The sequence below is a fragment of the Prionailurus bengalensis genome, chromosome A2 (genome assembly GCF_016509475.1).
Source record: "Prionailurus bengalensis isolate Pbe53 chromosome A2, Fcat_Pben_1.1_paternal_pri, whole genome shotgun sequence".
In the NCBI taxonomy this organism is placed as follows: Eukaryota; Metazoa; Chordata; class Mammalia; order Carnivora; family Felidae; genus Prionailurus; species Prionailurus bengalensis.
Window position 1 is genome coordinate 148,946,503 of NC_057348.1, and position 16,839 is coordinate 148,963,341.

Genomic DNA, 16,839 nt, shown 5'->3' on the forward strand with positions numbered 1-16,839 from the left:
TTTAACCTCATGATCTGGTTATATGCCATTTGTGTGCCTCGCCTAGAATGTTTGCCTTCTAATATTTCTGTGTGTTAACCCAGCTGCCTCCTTTTATTGCTGCCATATTACAATGGATGTTTTTTGCATTTTTATGAAGAGCCTATTAGCAGCCTAGGCTTGATTTAAAGAATTTCTCCAGTTTATGAACACAGTTCATCTCTGTGAATGAATTTAGCACTTTAATGCTATTTATTTACTCCACACCATAAAATGTAATATAATAAATAATGGGTCCCTTGGGCTTGTGGTAAAACTCAGTGATCATCCTCTCAGCAGGAAGATGAACACAACTTGAGTGGAGAAATAATGATCAAAATTCACCACGCTCACTGGGATGCCATTTATATACCTGAATCTAATAAAGGCAGAATTACAATGCTTAACATTATGCTTCGTACCAGCATCTGAACGTAATGAGACCGGGGGAAGGAAAAGACTCAATCATATTAGCAACATTTTGGAAGATTGTAACAACTCCAAATCAGTACTTCAAGTAAAGAAGAGTTCTTAAAAGTATATAACACATGATTTCTTGTGATAAATACGTGTTAGGTTAGTATTTTCTACCATCTTCGTCCGTGGAAAATCCTTGGATTTTTTTTTGGGGGGGAGAGCAGAGGGAGGTAGGCAGAGGACATTGTTTCACATTTTCTTCATTATCAGTTTATCATTTTGGAGGTTTTCAAGATGACCCTGTCAACTCTCCATAAATGGAATATCTCACTGTGGTCATTGGTCCATAGGGCCATTGTATTTCACGGTTGAAATCCAAAAAGAGTTAACATTCACGAATGTTTAAAACTCTGTGTGTAGCAATGTGTCCATGATTATATTGAGATTGTTCAGGTTATCTATGTATCATCTTTGCTTCTATTTCCTTTCATTAGACGTTTGTTCCTTGAAATCGGAGGCAAATATACATGCCTGTAGGAGCTTGACTGTTAAATAAGTGTCTTTGGCATAAATGGAGACTTAGGCAAACCGAAGGGGCTAGGCTGTTGTCGGCTGCAGCTAATCACTGTCATTTAGAAGATAATCCCAGTGGTGCCAGATTGTCTAAAGTTGAAAAACAAGGAAAAAGTCAGATGCTTTTGATTACTGTACGAAGACCTTAGACATTCAATTGTCATCTCATTTAAAAAAAAATTATTTATTTATTTTTTTTTTAATTTTTTTTTCAACATTTATTTATTTTTGGGACAGAGAGAGACAGAGCATGAACGGGGGAGGGGCAGAGAGAGAGGGAGACACAGAATCGGAAACAGGCTCCAGGCTCCGAGCCATCAGCCCAGAGCCTGACACGGGGCTCGAACTCACGGACCGCGAGATCGTGACCTGGCTGAAGTCGGACGCTTAACCGACCGTGCCACGCAGGCGCCCCTAAAATTTTTTTTTAATGTTTATTTATTTTTGACAGAAAGAGACAGAGCATGAGTGGGGGAGGGGCAGAGAGAGAGGGAGACACAGAATCTGAAGCAGGCTCCAGGCTGCGAGCTGTCAGCACAGAGCCCGACGCGGGGCTGGAACTCACGAACCGTGAGATCATGACCTGAGCCGAAGTCGGACACTCAACCGACCAAGCCACCTAGGCACCCCAGTCATCTAATTTTTAAAAATTAAGTAGTGTGGTCTCCTGTCACATATGTCAGCATTCTGGTTTTGGTTCATCGGTTGCCAGTGTGATAGTTTTGTTTTAAATTATAAATTCATGCAAATGCTTATACAGTCAAGGCTCTTATTATACTTTTAGTTTGAGGCATTTACTACCAGTTCCAGTGTGCCTCCATTTTCGTTCTCCCTGGCCACGCATATTTGCCATGTGATACATTGCTAGGGCTTTTCTTTGACATCAAATCACTCAAAACTTTTCACATCTTTAAAGGAAGACTGTCGAATGAAGTTAGATATTGCAAAGTACAGGTATATATACTTCAACAAACACAAAAATAGTTAGTGTTTCTTTCATATTGCATGTTTACTTCTCAGTCTTTAAAATGAATATGATTTAGGGGTGCCCGGGTGGCTCAGTCAGTTAAGGGTCCGACTTCAGCTTAGGTCATGATCTCATGGTTTGTCAGTTCGAGCCCTGCATCGGGTCCTGTGCTGACAACTCAGAGCCCGGAGCCTGCTTCGGATTCTGTGTGTCCCTCTCTCTCTGCCCCTCCCCTGCTTGTGCTCTGTCTCTCTCTCTCAAAAGTAAATAAACATTAAAAAATTGTTTAAAAAATAAATAAAATGAATATAATTCAATTTCAGTTGATTATTTATTTAGAAGTATATAAATGGTAGAAGGATATGCTGAGGTTTACCCTTACGGTAACAGAATCATATATGATTTGGTGATTGCATTTTGCTACTAGCAAATGATAAGCAGAGTCATCACCAAAAAGAGGTATCGACTATAAATTTAATGTTTTTTAAAGACAGGTGTCAAAGGGTTTTCTCATTTCATTCAAAGGCATTTGCTAAAGTCATAATTTTACTGTTATCATATGATACTCAGGAGAATTCATATTGATCTATTCGTACAACCCAATGTTTCTCTAGATAAAATTTATTTAGTATCACCTGGAACAGTGCATGTATGTATGTAATAGTGACCAATCTGTGAAGACTTTTTGCCTTCATAGGTCTATGTAAGAATATGTGATATCACCTTAGAAAACCCCAGGTTATTCATATAAACCAGGCGGAATATCCTAGAAATACACCATAGGCTGTGTGTAATGCTGTGGTTCTTGATCAGGTAAGAGTTGGCTTTATTCTGAAAGATTTTGAGGCCTGATTTGCTAGTTATCTGCTTCTGGTGTGGACAGATCATTCTACTTTGCAAACTGTATAGAGCAGACTATATTCTTGATGGCCCTGCAAGATGAATAGCCCCAGACTGTGTCTCCAGATAATGGGGTGGGAGTAGGGAACAGTGTAGAGTAACCCTCTGATGAGAGGCTTCGGAAGGCACAATTTTGATTTGGGGAGCTGGGAGTTCAGTACTTGCTTCTTTGTTGGCCATCTTCAGTTATTAGATTGAGCTGAAACCTGCTTCCTTATAATTTTTACTTTTAATCTCTTCAGCTTCTAAATTCACGTAGCACTTTTTGATTCTCTTCTCTGGCAGTTGATCGTCTCTGCCTTGTGCGTTATCTGTGCTTCTATCGTGAATAAAGAATGGCTCGTCTCTCTTTGGGAAGGCTGCCTCCTTTTTGAGCCTGCAGCTTTGATGAAGAAGACGAGGCAGCCACATCTGCTGATGCAACTCAGTCACGCAGGGAGCTGCAAGACGAGTGGGGCGAGAGTTGCAGTCCTTTACTCATTCAGACAGATATTTAGTGAGTGCCTGTTATATACCAGGCACTGTTCCAGATGCTAGATGGCACTCCTACTCTAACTGGATGTCTTCGTTTCCTTTAGACTCTATGAGAACAGAATTTTGTCTGATTACCTCTGTATATTCCACTTCATCTAGCACAGCACGTTACATTTAGAATGTGTTCAGATTTTATTTTTTAAATGAGTACAAGACTCAGTATGCCTATTTTGGAGAGCACCATAGAGTAGAACTAATCCCTTTACGACAGCCATTAAATAAATTAGTTACATTAGCCTTCTGTCCGGACTAAGTGACCTTAGTTCTTCAACAGTTCTTTTTTCTAAGTAGTTTGATCGCCTTTCTTTGGTTCTTCTGTAGTAGAGTATTTCCCTTTTCATGTGTAGGAACCTGGAGTGAGTACCGTATTCAGGATGGGATCTGATGTATGTATGTTAAGTGCAGAGGAGAGCCCTGTACTTCCTGTGATTCATGAATTTCCCATAAGGCATTTTATTAACCAGCACCCTCTCCTTTTATCCCCCAAGGCAGTCTTTTCTCTCTTTCGTTAAGTAAATATATTAACTAATAGGGTATTAAATGTCTGTGTACAGGCTCCAAATATGTACACTCCTGAACTGTTTTCCTGATAATTTTCATTAACGAAAAGACCTTTTATTTTCAGTAGGAGGTTCTTATCATGTACGTTACAGAAAGCTTTTCAAGAAGTCATTTACGATTACCATTTTGGGGATACAAAAATACAGTAAGTGTGTGTGTGCAAGAAAGAGGGGGTGGGGAAAGGGAAAATGAGAACGAAGTGATGACTCTCCAAGGCTCCACATTCTTGCCTCCTAATTTTCTGACATACTTGTTTATACTGATAATATCTGTGTAATCCTTGTAGAATAGTATTCTGTTTTATTTGACCTCCCTATTTCCTGTGCACGAAATAAAACGAACTGGTTTGGTAATTCTTAGTGTTTCTCTTATCTCTGGTTTTTAAGTTCTAGAAAAAAAGAATGAAAATATTCTTGTTGACATCTTTGTTATGGTTACGATGTGTTGCTGTTTCCAGGAACAAATGACAAATCCCCTTGTCTTTCCCACTGCACAAACCTTCTACCAAACCCATGGGTCAAACGGCCCTATCCAGGTGATTTACTGTGCTTGATCTGATCCATGATTTCATCTTTAGACACTTCCATCTTTGTCAGGGCCATACTGATCTCCCCACAAGAGATATGTAGCAGTATTTCTCATATGTCAAGTGCATTCCATGCATTAAAAAAAAAAAAAAAAAAAAAAAAAAAAGAACATCATCTGAGTTAGCCATAGTAAAATTCCAAAGCTTCATTTTGGAATTACAGGCTTGAATTTTAAGTTTGCTTTTCTGTTTTATTGTTGTTTTGCTTTTGTTTGTTTTTTAATTTGGCTTGTGCTTTCCTCCTGCGTTCCAGCTTCCTTTATTCTTCAATTTGTCACATATTTTTAAAATGCTCACTACATGCAAACCACTGTGTTCAACACCTTGACAGTTAGAAAGGTAAGTGAAAGCTCCTTTCCTTTTTCCCCACTTCAAAGCAACCCAAAAAAGTAATCTCTCAAATCCTCCCCTTTCTGCTAACTTGCTTCAGACTAGAAAGCTTTGGTTTGTTGTTGTTGTTAGTGTTAGCTAAAAGATTTTATACATATTTGCTTACGTTTCCTCCACTGGTCGATAGTATGTTTTAGAGAGCCTACATCACTTAGCGCATTAGGATGTTTATTTCGAACCTATAATGCGTTCAGCAGTATACCGGGCTTAAAATGCTTCACTCTAATTGTACTCTTAAACTTTCATCGGCTATTTTTAATAAGGCTCTGTTTTCTCCAGTTTAAGAATAACCTTTTTTAAAAGGGTGAACTTTATGGAAATTGTATTAAATATATTTTAGTAAGGCTTTTTTTTTTAACACACACAAATACACACACATACACACACGCACACACAAAAGATCTTATCTAAATAATGTTGCTGTGTGTTATAAACACAAAAAGGCTTCTTTGGTTGGATTTAATCACGTGTCTAACAAATCTGCAGTGCCATTTTGTAGCACCGTAGATGGACTGCTTTATTCCATAGACTGGTTCCAGTTCTAAAACACAGGGAAATCTGAGTTAACTAATTGAAACACTCATTTGGATAAGAACTTCAGCAAGGTTCAGTAATTCTCAATTTCCCACTTTGCTTGCAAAACACAATGTAAGTACAGAATTACGCTCTTCACAGCTTATTACACTGTGTGTTCACTCAAAGGGAAATAATTTAATGCAATTTACTCCCAACTGTTTCCCTCATGCTGACCCCTTTATTAAAGTTACTGATTTCTCAAGGTTATGTTTATTTTGAAACTTTTTTTTTTTTTTGGAGGTCATAAATTTAATCACACACCTGGTGTCCTTCTCCTTTTGTTTTTTTCCCCTTTCAAATTTCCTCCTTGTGTCACCACACCAGCTCTTGAGGGCTCCTGCCCTCTTTCTTCCTGCCTGGTTGGTCTGTTTCATTTTAGATATTTGATTTTTATATTTCCCTGGTTATTCTTCATATGTTCAGACTGATCTCAGGACTTGTGTTTAGTTCAGGGTCATCACACATTAATCAGTTAGGCCCTTGCCTGGGGTTGTTTTTGCCAACACTCTCAAAGTTGGAAAAGCAGGACATATTTTCACTTGTTATCCTAGAAGTCCGATGCTTCTCTTCCATAAATTGTTCATTTGGAGATGAGCCATCATGCTGAACGCGAACACACCATGCAAAAATTTGGAGAAATTTTGTTTTCAGAATTTTACAAAGACCTTTTTTTTTTTTTTTTATCCTTTTGCCACCTGTGTTCTAATCATGCTTTTCAACTTTGTCTCCAAGCATTTTTAAAAAACTTTTTAAATGTTTGTTTAATTTTGACAGAGAGAGACAGAGAGTATGAGTTGGGAAGGGGCAGGGAGAGAGGGAGACACAGAATCCAAAGCCGGCTCCAGGCTCTGAGCTGTCAGCACAGAGCCCGACGCGGGGCTTGAACTCATGGACTGCGAGATCATGACCTGAACCGAAGTCGGACGCTCAACCGACTGAGCCACCCAGGTGCCCCTCAGAGCATTTTTATTAATAATGTTGTCTGGTCATCTTTCCTTCTCAAAACTGATGGTGATCAGGTATCCCTCTGTTCATGCTCTGAAGGCTCTGAGACTTGTTTTGACAGTGATAGATGTCCACCACAGAGGCACTTAGAGCAGAGCTTTGCACCTGGTGTTCCTTCCAGAGCTCCTGCTGAAGGTGCTGTATTGTGCCCAAGACCTGGTCCTGGGGTTGGTTATTTATTTATTATTTAGCTTCGCTTGAATCCCATCTTCTCCCCATAGAACGGTGGAGACATTCTATTAATTGTAATGCTTTATAATTGGTTGGCATTGCCAGTCATTATTTGTGTTAGGCCTTTTTTCTCCTAGCGTTTGTATTTTCTCAGTGGGCAACTTTCTGTAGAATCCCAGAGCTAAAAGATGACTCTGAAATGGCCAGAGGTGATAATGTATGCAAGACAGCATTAGCTTGTTAATCTGCCTGTGACCTAAGTATGGAAGTAAATAGACATGAAAGTGTAAAATACTTAACAGAGCACAATATCTCACTGTTAAGTAGTGGGTGTTTTTAGAAAAATTAGGTCAAAGTCCTTTGTGATTTTTATTGATTTTATTTAATGAATTTATTTTGTCCTTCTAAGGAACCACCTTTATTCCTCAGCAATCCCTGTGAATTAGAGGCTAAAAATCTTTGTTTTACACCTGGGGAACAAGTGGATGTTCTGCTTCATTCTCAGACAAGAGGGTGATTGATGGCTTTGATATCAAAGTCTTAACTGAAATAAATTTTGTCTCAATTTGAAAGAAAATAGTGATAACACAGGGCCACTGCTGACCATCTCAGGCTTATGGAAATGTTTTCTTTTTTTTTCTTTTTTTTTTTTTTTTTTGGTCCTTCTCCATTTACTTGTACCCTAGACTGAAAATCTTGCATTTTCCCTTAAAGTTGATTTAACAACATGGCAAACATTTAAAAATATCTGAAATAAAGAATATAGCACATTCTACTGAAATAGGAGGCCAGTAGTTTATATATGCTTGGTCTAATGCATTCCTCACCTTACATAAATCTCCAGGAAAGCTATAGGAAGGAAACACATTCCCCTGACACGACAGGATGTAAAATGGATATAAACCAATTACTTTTTGCAGTTCTCAGAGCAGTCTCAGGAATACTGACCCCTCTGACTTCATTTTCAGGCAAGATCCTTCCACCCCCACCTTGCAAGAAAAAATAATTGAGCTGAATTCCAAGCAAGAAGCAGATCAAGGTTTTCAAAGAATAATTTTGCTAGGACCTATGAAGCAAGTCACCTTTAAAACATGCCAAAAGTAGTTGCTTAAATACATTTAAGACTCTAATCACAGAGGTCTTTGATGAACTTTTCCCACTTTAAATACATCAAAGTAAGTAAAGAGAGTAGAGAAAGCCATTAGAAAATCATTATAATAAACACCAACATTGATCTACTTCTGTCTCCTTTGGAACCTTCCCTCCCCTTGTTTTAAGCTATTCAGGTGGGCTTTATCTAGTGAAGTAATCAGACTCTCCAGGCCATCAAAGAAGAAATGTAAGTGATGGGGGGGGGGGGGGGAAACTTTTTTGAGATTTCAAGGATACTGATCTGTACTGTGAGGACCCAGTTTTTGGTTCTGACTTTCAAGTTGAACCTTTTTGATGGTAAACAGCCTCCTGCTTATGTCTGTGTGTTTTGGCTTAAAAAAAAATCAATCTCTGAGAAAATGGGCTTCCTTTCAGCCCCGTCTCCTCTGATGATTGATGTTAATTCAGGAAGCTGCTGACCCAAGAAAAAAGAATTGTTTGTGCTGTTATTTTGAATAAATAAACTTAGGAAGAATCAATGGCTGTAGCTTGGAGAAATTAGGTGGTCGAGAGCATAAAGTCTCTTTCCATCGTGTCTCTCATGTAAATAAGGCTTGTAAAGGGCATTTCAGCTCCAGATATCTTTTTGAATGATGGAGGCTTGCTACAAAGGGGAATTGTCCTTTAATTTAAAAAGAAGTGTTCTATCTGTAGTGAGGAAAGTTTGTGTTTGTAACAGAACAGGACACCTACTAATTCCTACAAAGAATTCCAAACTGGCAGTAGCAAAGCGAGTGTCCCCGTCACGGGCCTTAGCTCACATTCAGGATTGTTTGCTTTGGGACCTCAGTCTTCCCACTGCAGTTCAGAGAAACATTTCGGAAGGACTTTGGAATGTTTTATTTTGTTTGAAAATTCAAAGGCTACGTGGTCTGCCAGCCCCAAATAGTTAACCCAGGTGATTTTCGGATCCTGCTGGCTGTTTATCCACTGACCGTACGTGAATGCTTCTGCTTTGCCGCATCACGATTTCCTTGACCTAAACCACACCACCAAGCGTTGCGGTCACGGAGGGAGGGTGACATCACCTACGATGTGTGTTCTTCAGGCAAAAATGTGGTTCACTGGGTTCCTGGCCATGAGACTCACAGTCCACGTTATAGGCCGTCCATGACATTTGAAAATAGAAAGACAGCCTTGCTCTCTATTACTTTTTATTTTGGTACCACTTACTCAGCAATGTCTAGTAAAGAATGTGCTTCGCTTCTAAGATGATCTAATCCACAGTTTCAGCCAAACCAGCACAGATTTATGTTAGAAATACATGCAGAGTTAGGGGCGCCTGAGTGGCTCAGTCGGTTAAGCCTCCGACTTCGGCTCAGGTCATGATCTCACGGTTCGTGGGATCAAGCCCTGCGTTGGGCTCCAAGGTGACAGTGCATGGAGCTAGCTTCTGATTCTGATTCTCTCTCTCCTCCTCTCTCCCTCTCTGTTCCTCCCCCGCTCATGCTTGCTCTCTCTCATATAAATAAACTTAAAAGAAATTTTTTTAAATACGTGCAGAGTTAGAACTTAACATCACCATACTAATTACAGCCTTATAAATTGCAAAAAAACATAAAAATCAAGCGATAGTGTGGAAGCTAAGTAAGTTATGGTATTTTCAGGTAATGTACTATTGTATAGCCATGAAGTCAGTTTCTTAATCTGTAGAATGGAGAGAATAGTACCCCCCCCATAGGACTGAGATGCAGACTAAATGAGTTCACATATGTGAAGCACTTCAAATAGTGACTGGCATATAAATATCATAGAGCTGTTTGCTGTTTTTATTAGTGGTATGTTAAAATTTTACACACGAAGAGCTTTTGTTAGCAAAGAGAAGTATGTATGTTTCAAGTAAATACAAAATTATGGACATAATGAGATCTTAACTATGTAAAATACTTTTAGGAGGTAATATAACAAATAATGAATATAGTTATCCCTGAGTGTTACTTTTTCCTTTTTAGTATTTCATTTTTTCTATATTTTAATATTTTCATCAGATGAGTATATGTTCTATGATGGGGGAAAAAATGTGATTTTAGAAAGTGTCAGTAGTGTCCAAAAATGCATTTTGTCGAAAAGAAATGATCTGATACATCCAAGTCTGCTCAGGCAATTCAGATTAAATAAAAAGAGTGAATATCTACCTAGTTTCAAGTCCTGACCCTACCACTTACTAGATAGTTGGTCATAGGTAAAATGTTTAAACCCTAAAAGTCTTATCTGTAAAAGGGAAATAAGGTCATTTTTTTCCACTTATCTGATAATGCGATTGAAAGGGTTGCATGAGGAAATGTAGATGGACGTGCTTTACAAATATTATCTCACAGTATACAAAATATTCTATCTAGGCTTTGTTTTCTAGATTTAAATGGTAGGGACTTTCAGGTGTAAATGGTATTAACTAAAGAGATTTACTGAAATTTTTAACAAAAAACGAATGACGTATGACTCAACAGTAGAAAATGGGTTTACCTAAGACTGTATCTTAGACTTAAGCCTAAACTGTATTCCACACTGGGATTTAGATATCTGTGAAGTACTGATTGGGTAGCCCAGAGTCCAGTTCATTTTATGGGAAGAAAATCAGATAGACATTCTTAGGTCATTAAACAATACTCTTGATTTAGAAGGAGAGTGGCCATTATATGCACACCCAGCTCCACCCTCAAAACCCTAATTGTCTCCTAGACTATCCCTCTTCCCTTGTTTTCTGTTATTCAAATGTAGTCTTTAGTAGGGTGAGTTAATCCCAATGAGTGTGCATGCCTATGTATGCCCCCCCTGCTGTTTGGACAGTGAAATCCGGCAGTGCTGGTGTTGAGCAACAAAGTCGCACTGTCTTGTAGGTTTATGACTATAGCATGAACTTGGGGATCTGCTTTCACCTGTAATGATACTGGGACGTGTCCATCATTCTCAGGTTCAGTTTATTTGTTTATTAAGTAGAGGATTCTTGGGAATGTCAAAGGAAATGGTATCTGTAAAAAATGGCTTTTGGAAACACCTAAATTACAGAAACAGGATATTTGTATAGCCTCAAAGTATCTCTCCCAAAGTGTTTATTACCATGGACGTTTTAACCTAAGTCCACAGATGCCTTGACACTCCTCCCCCCAAAAGATAAAACCTAATTCCCCTGCCCTAGAGTGTGGGCTGGACCTTGTGACAAACCCCTGGAAAGGGAAAGAGAGGAACTTTATGGTAGAGAAACCTGACAGACACCACCTTGCATGTGATCAAAGTTGACATCACCAGTAATAAGACCTGTTGATATCATGTATCCCCTGATGTGATAAGATGAGGAAGGCCCTTCACCTCTGGGGTAGTCCTCCCCGAAATCCATAACCACCGTCTAAGCCTGCGAAAACATCAAAGGAACAACATAACTGGTGAGCCCTCCTCAGAAGTTTTGAAATCATGAAAGACAAAGCCTGGGAACTGTCATAGGTTGGAGGAGACTAAGACGTGACGATTAAATTCAATGTGGCATCAAGGAGTAGACCCTGAAACAGAAAAAGGACATTAGTGGAAAAACCGGGGACGTCGGAATGTAGTCTGTAGTGGAGTTAATAGTATTGTACCAATGTTAACTTAGTTTTAGTAATGGCACCCTTGTTAAAATACGGGGAAGTGGGTGAAGGGCACACGGAACTCTCCATACTGTACTTGCAGCTCCTCCGGAAGTGAACAATTTTTTCAAGATTAAATGTTAAAGAAAAAGAAACTTAGTACTCAGGAAGTAACACACAGGTGTATAACTTATTTCGAAAGAAATGGTATGCTGTGCACTATATTCAGTTGTATTTAATAGAATCTGTATAATCTGTGTAATTAAAAATTTGATTAATCTGGGGTGCCAGGATGGCTCAGTCAGTTAAGCATTGAACTCTTGGTTTTGGCTCAGGTCATGATCTCACAGTCTGGTGAGTTCAGGCCCCGCGTCAGGCTCGGCTCGGTCATTGTGGAGCCTGCCTGGGATTCTCTCTCTTTCTCCCTCCCTCTGCTCCTCCCCCACTCATGCTGTCTGTCTCTCTCAAATAAATAAATAAGCTTTAAAAATTTTTGATTATTCTGATGACATTTTTGACTTACTACCTTTTGTTACCATTTTAGACCAATTCTATCATACATTTTCATTGGGCTGTTTTCTCTGCTGGCACATCAGCTCTTGTATACGTCCTTTATTCTGACGGTCATTTTTAAATATGCACAGTAACAAACTCTTTCCCTTTACTGTGGAGAAGGAATGCTATATCAAAATGGCTGAAATGGAAGCTCGCGAGAAACTTAAAATTTTACAAGTTGGTTAAATGATGTAGAAGTCAGGAAAATAAGTAAGTCTGTTAAGCATGATAACAGCCATGGTATTAGAATAGTTAATTATGGGATATCACAAATCTAGCACTGTTTTCAACACTTGATAGCTATGCATTTATTTCATCCTTACAATGAAAACTTACAACCTATGAGGTACTCTTAAAGTTCTCAAGGTGAAGAACTTGACACCTCGAGAGGTGTCACCCTATTTCTGAGAATCCATATGCTAGGTTCATGCCATAACATGTACTAAAGAAACACCCAGGTTACCCTGCGTGGCTTTCCAGAAGAGAAGCATTCCCTGAGCAATGGCGTAGGCCACTTTTCTCATGCACACGTTGTAATTTCATTGCCTGCTAGTTCCGAACCAGATGTTAAGTCGTGTTTGCCATCAGACCCTTTTACCACCTCCTAGGGGCCGAGGCCGTCAGTCAGAATGACTCAAAAGCTACACCTGCTGGGTCCCAGAGCACATTATATTCTCCAGCACCAATACGTGCTTTTGAAGGAAAGGAGTTGGCCCACACATGGCAAAGGCATGTATGGATTTCCTTTCTGTGCCAACACCATGAAATGTTTTTCTTTAAACAAGTCCGTGTCCTGATTTTTCAAAGACTTTATCATTCTATGAAAGGGGAAAAAGTGTGAAGACCTGATTGAAAGACTGCCCTTCCCGCTTTGATTTTTCTGAGCACCGTGGCTCTCTTGAATGCCATCTCTCCTCTTCTTTTACTCCGGTCTTTCTTCGTGGGGCCTCGCTTCTCCTTCCCTGTGTGTTTGTATTACATGGCTCATTCCAGCTGACACATTTTGTTAGTGTTCACAGACAGATGAGAAGGAGTAAAATCACTGTGAGTGTTGTTTCTCATTCTTTTAGGTCAACGGGCTTGCTTTCAGAGATGGCACTCCTCGATTGCTCTGCTTGGGGCATAATTGATCAGTATCAAGTTGGCAGCATATTCTACATCTGGCTTGTTAATTTAACTCACCGCGTGCCGACTTCATAGCGGTGTTGGCTTCTCTCTTAGGGCTCAGTATGTAACATACGTATTAAACTGTCAAGAGGCTGGCAAGGCAAGAATGAATGGTTTATAACTTACTCATCTGAGCCATTATAAGTAATATCTGTGGCTTTTGCATCAGACTAAAACACATGGTGATAATTACTCTCTCACTGATCGTTAAATATTGTTTAAGGTTAGAATAATTTTAAGTAGAATCCTCATTTGAAAGCCCTACCTCTAATCTGGCTTTATGGTCTCTGCACAGCACATAATTACCAAGTTTTGGGGCATTCGTGAGATTCTAGGCATTCTTTAATCAAGAAAAGCAATTTTGCCAGTTTTGTTAAAACAGCTGTCACTTTATGATACGTCCACTCGTGGGGAAAAAAATGAGGTGGTATATATTAGCATCAAATATGAAAAGCTGGTGAATATTTTACCTACAAATCTCCACCTCCAAAATACAGGGATATAAAATAAAATACCTAGAAAACAGAAATTCCACCCATTTTTAAAAATTATTATTAAACCATGGCATATTAAGCAAATGATCACCCTGTGCTCCTGGGTTTCTTTATATGCATTTAGCAAGCTGTCCTGGATCATTTATAAAGAAAGTCACAAAATCACATTTGCTATTTGAAAGATGTATTACTCGGGGCACCTGGGTGGCTCAGTCGGTTAAGCGGCCGACTTCAGCTCAGGTCACGATCTCACGGTCCGTGAGTTCGAGCCCCGCGTCGGGCTCTGTGCCGACAGCTCAGAGCCTGGAGCCTGTTTCAGATGCTGTGTCTCCCTCTCTCTCTGACCCTCCCCCGTTCATGCTCTGTCTCTCTCTGTCTCAAAAATAAATAAATGTTTAAAAAAAAAAAGATGTATTACTCTGCCAACATAATCCGTACGGTTTACCCTCCCCCGTTCATGCTCTGTCTCTCTCTGTCTCAAAAATAAATAAATGTTTAAAAAAAAAAAAGATGTATTACTCTGCCAACATAATCCGTACGGTTTATCCACGTAGTTGAGACACCTCCGCTTAACCAAAACTTTAACAGATGCTACTTAGCACAGATGTGATGAACTTGTAAGAGACTGGTCACAGCTCAGAAAAGACGCCTCTAGATGTCATCTCCTTCTTTTGCCTTTGATAGGACTGCATGTAAACTGTGATATAGTGTCTTACAAATGAAAGGTAAAGTATTAATCCTTCATGATAATTTACTATACCAAAATTAATTAATTAATTAAAATGTGTTTAAAATGCCAGAAAGCATTATTCTTTGGATTTTAATGCACTTTTGTAACTTTGTGAAAGACGAAAAAGTGATGGTTTCATTATACTGTTTATAAGGTTGATAGACTTACAAAGACCAAGCATTTCAGTCCAAAACTACCACATTCTTACTTGATTTTCAACTTTAAGGATTGGTAGTTTGAAAAATGCCACATTACCTCAACTTCTTAACGACTGGGTTTGATGAAGGAGAAAAGATTTTGCATAATACGAGACATTTGTGGGTCCTAGGTTAAAGGAAATGGGGAAGAAAAATTATTTGAAATGACCACATAAAAACAAAATGAAGGGGCTTTGATTTCTGGCAAGGTTGAGGGCTAAAAAGTCTGGAAAATTTCCCAGTACGAAACAGTTAGAAATGCTGGATGTAATGTAATAAAGGTCCTTTCAAATGTATTGCTGACCTTGTTAGTAAGAGGTCTCCTGGGGACGAAAATAAAGAGAAAACCAAAAACCAGAGCAGTAAAGCTAATACCGATATTGCAGCTGCTTGGGGCATTTGTCAGTCTCAGTAACCAGGAGGCTTGAGTTTTAACAGCTGCATCACTACTGGAGACAGGACCTTGGGCCTGCACAAGAAGGGATTTTAGAATTAAAACCACCATATGAAGCACAGAATTTTTGAACAGTTATAACTTTAGTAAAAGAGTAGAATAGAAAAAAAAAAATCCACTTAGCAGTAAAGAGAAATGACGAGGAAATTCGTCCTGGCAAAGCAAACAATTCTTCTCTGGAAGGATATGCTGTGAATTCAGACCTCAGTTCTGTCCATAGATAAAATTGCCTAACACATGAATTCACAACCTGAAATTATGGAAGTACACAGGGGAAATGTAACCATGAGCTAGAGTCAAGCAGAAACAATAAGCAGTTGAATTAGTTCCTAATAATTTTAGAAATGGGATTAGTAGTTACAGAATACAAAACAGATGTGTTTCAAATATTTAGAAACTAAAATTTGCATCAAAAACATAAAAGAATAAGATGCTGGCAAAATAAAACTCTAGGCAGTCTTGATAAAGAACCAAAAGGACCTCTAGGAGTGAAAATTCTAATCTTGGCCTTAAGAATTTAGTTCATGGTTTAAACATCAGATTAGACACGAGAGACTTAGCAAACCACTAGACATATCTGAAGAAACTACTTAAAAGTAATGAATAAAGACAAAATATTTAGAAAATATGAAAGAGAAGTTAAAATATGTAGGCTGCAGTGACACTTTTACAAAGGACTACGAATTTTTTTTTTAATTTTTTTTAATGCTTATTTTTGAGAGAGATAGTCAAGAGGGAGAAGGGCAGAGAGAGAGGGAGACCCAGAATCCAAAGCAGGTTCCAGGCTCTGAGCTGTCAGCACAGAGCCCGATGCAGGGCTTGAACTGTGAGAGCTTGACCTGAGCCAAAGTCGGACGCTTAACTGAAGGAGCCACCTAGGCACTCCAGGGACTACCAGTTCTTGGATGCCCTTCCTATCTTGAGATGGAGTCCATGCCCTTGAAACCGGGCAGATTTGTGACTGGACCAAGAGTATGGTGTAAATATCAGATAATTTCTGAAGCTAAGTCATAAAAGTCTATACAACTTCTACCTTGTTTGCTAGAATGATTGTTCTTGGAACCCTGAGCTGACATGAAAGAAATCCATTAAATTACTGTGAGCCTCTGATGTTTTGAGGAATACCAAACCATTCAGAGCCCAGTCCTAACTCTTGAGGTCACTCCTAGTTGTTTGAGTGCTCCCATCCGAGGTCCCAGACATCATGGAACAAACACATTCCATCCGTGCTCTGCCCTATTAGAATTCTTGACCCACAAATAGTGGTTGTTACTAAGTTTTGCAGGGAGTTTTTACACAGCTGTAGGTAAATGGAACGGATAAGACGAGAAGTTCAAACATACATCAAGAGAGTTTTGAAAGAAGATAATAGAATGGGAAAGAGGCAATAGCTAAGGAAATAGAAACTGAGAAATTTCTAGAATTGATAAATGACAAAAACCCTTGGATCCCAGAAGCATAATGAATTCCAAACAGGAAAGATAAAAGAGACCCTACTTTAATGCAGCAAAATACTATGGAACATTAAAGTCAAAGATAATACGTTAAAAGCAAATGGAGAGAAAATAAAAATAGATTACTTAGCAATGAAGTACAACCTGCATCAGTAAGTATAGTTAAAACCTGGAAACATTCTGTTAATTGACAGAAGGATTAATAAATATATTGTGATACGCTACAACAATAAAAAGCTACCCATGCTACCCAGTAATAAAAAATGGTTGAACAGGAACTGTGTACCTCAACAGGAATCAATCTCCCAAACATAATGTTGGAAGAAGAATATAATATGATGGCATTTAGTTTAATGGCATTTAGTTTAAATGTGAGAA

General features: G+C 38.8%; 1 protein-coding gene across 1 annotated transcript in view; it reads left to right on the forward strand.

Annotated features, from left to right (window-relative positions):
* Positions 1 to 16,839, forward strand: part of EXOC4 (exocyst complex component 4) — a 754,752-nt gene that overhangs the window by 389,147 nt on the left and 348,766 nt on the right. The gene's annotated exons all lie outside the window — the stretch shown is intronic.